General features: G+C 30.7%; 1 non-coding gene across 1 annotated transcript; it reads left to right on the top strand.

The window, feature by feature from the left end:
* The first annotated feature begins 451 nt into the window (after nt 1-451).
* Nucleotides 452-532, top strand: TRNAL-AAG. The gene has a single exon. It is a non-coding gene; the product is annotated as a tRNA-Leu (tRNA).
* The last annotated feature ends 1,993 nt before the right edge of the window (nt 533-2,525 follow it).

Consider the following 2,525-nt stretch of genomic DNA (forward strand, 5'->3'; position numbering starts at 1 on the left):
AATATTAAAATAATTAAAATTTAATATATTTTTAAAATTAAATAATTGATTAATAAATTGTCTCATAATTTAAAAACTAAATAATAAATTTTTTAAAATTTTTTTCCTTATTTTTAATTTATTTTTTTGTGTTTAACTTTTTTTAATTTTAACGATTAAAATATTATCTTATAAAAGATTATAAAAAAAAAAAAACTTTTTATTGGAACACTTACAAATGTTTTTAATATTCTCGAAATTTAAACAAGCATACGTTTAATGTCTTTTATTAAAATATTTAATTAATAAATGAAGTAAAAATTTAAAATTTAAAACAGGAAAATTTATTAATTTTGAGGCAAATTACCGGTTGTAGCCTTGTAGGATCCATCGTCTTAAATTTCTTTGAACTTTTTTTAATGAGTTGAATTTTTCTTTTTATTGAATTATTAATGGGATTCTTCACAACGTCGTTGAGATGGCCGAGTTGGTCTAAGGCGCCAGATTAAGGTTCTGGTCCGAAAGGGCGTGGGTTCAAATCCCACTCTCAACAATAAATTCAGTTTTTTTTTTCCTTTTTTCGATTTTGTCATGTTGGGCCTTTTTCGTCAAACCTTTATGGGCCTTCTTTTGTTCTTTTATATAGTTTTTTTTTTGGCGAAATCTTTTATACAATTAAATTAAACTCAGGTGAGTTGTTAAATTTGATGAAATTTTAAGGGAATGTAATGTATTCATCGACTTATACGGGACTCCATTGCTAATGGAATTAAACTCCAATGATCCAGCTAACCACTGTGTATCTGATTGGATTGTCATAGATCAAGCAATTGAAAAGCATGTCTGGCGGACAATGGACTGCTGCAGATCTTTAGCGAAGATCTTGAATGAAAGTGTAGTGTAATTAGGGTTTATTTGAATTGTTGTTAGAGATGCGATCGAGAAAAATATCCTTTTTAAATATATTATTTAAAAATAATTTAAAATAATAAAATAATTTTTTTAATTTTTTATAATAATATCTAAAATAATGCTAAAAAAAGACAATTTTTCAATCTCTAAATTTAATGTCGAATAATACCGTTTGAAACCAACTCTCAACCATCTAAAAATATGCGATTTAATGGCAAATCTGATTGATATAGGTATTTTTATAAGATGGGAAATATTTGAAAAGCCCAAATAGAATTACAAAGGAGTAAACATTATCATTATCTCTGGGTGCACATTAATCGAACTAAAACGTAATTATTCTTCATTACTCGCGAGTACAATAGGAGAAATATACTTTATCATAAATTTAAAATATAAAAAAAATAATTTTAATATAAAAAATCTATTTATTTATATATTGGGTTGATATTAAATCGGATTTATATGAGCTTTTTTTTTTTTCCTAAGTATACCACTAACTCTTCTCCACTGTAGGCTCAGCTCCAAATGTAACTTCTTCACCTTGCAGACCTGCTGCTGGAAGATGAATTCAAGGGACCAAACCCCTTCATACGTTGCAAAATGAAATTTCCAAAGGGTAAAATTGCTATATCACATTATTACATTTTATTATAATTAATTGTTTAGTTTTATTTTTAAAAAAATTAATTAATTGTCTCTATTGATGTTATCAAAATGAAATTGTTATGTGATTGACCTACGAAAAAGATAATCAGCGTCTGATTGGAACGAAGTTGTATTGTGATTGGATAACTTGCGAAAAAGAGAACGTGAAATGGTCGGTACCTACGGCAGTCATTATGACGCTCAAATCAGTAAATAGAGGAAGAGAACGAATGTAATGAATTATTTAGAACTCAAAAATAGTTATATAAGAATTGCGTATATTTTTCTCAGTAATCGTTAGTTTTTATACTCTAAGAAGAGAGAGTTTATTATAGTATTTTTTAAAGATCCAGCAATGATGTGGCCGGCTAATTGATGATAAATCCCACTAGCTGATTGATCGAAGATCCCGTGATTATAGCGCAACGGAGATCTGCTATATTACTCTGCTAATAGTAACTTAAAATGAAGACTCGACTTGCTCAGAAGTGGGCGAGTCTTGATGAAAAACTGGGTACCACGGTTGTTCGGGCCTTCCTTTCTATGGGTGATACCGCATTTTGGTTTGTCAGATCCTTTCCATGTGACCTTGTCTTATGGTGACAGCTCATAGCCTACTTTGGGTGGTTGTTGTATAATATTAGAGGTCCCTCCATTAGTCTTTGATTCTTTAGATTAGAATGTAACTGCTATCTTCATGATCTGGGGACGTGGCTTGTTTAGATTGGCCTTCCATACTTGCCTTGCTTTGCCTGCTCCTGCCCATAAATGACAATTGCCTTGTGGATCTTAACACTCGATCACGATAACAGATTAAAAATTTTATTAATTAGAACTGACACTCGGTCATTAGCTTGGTGGATACCATTCTTAGTGGCCTGGTTGCAAAATGTGTTACGGTCCTAGAGTGTAAATCATACTGACTATCCCGAGTGGAACCGTGCGGCCTTAGTTTAGTCCGTCGAACTAAGTCAGCTTCTATCGGG

Source organism: Manihot esculenta, chromosome 8 (assembly GCF_001659605.2).
Source record: "Manihot esculenta cultivar AM560-2 chromosome 8, M.esculenta_v8, whole genome shotgun sequence".
In the NCBI taxonomy this organism is placed as follows: domain Eukaryota; kingdom Viridiplantae; phylum Streptophyta; class Magnoliopsida; order Malpighiales; family Euphorbiaceae; genus Manihot; species Manihot esculenta.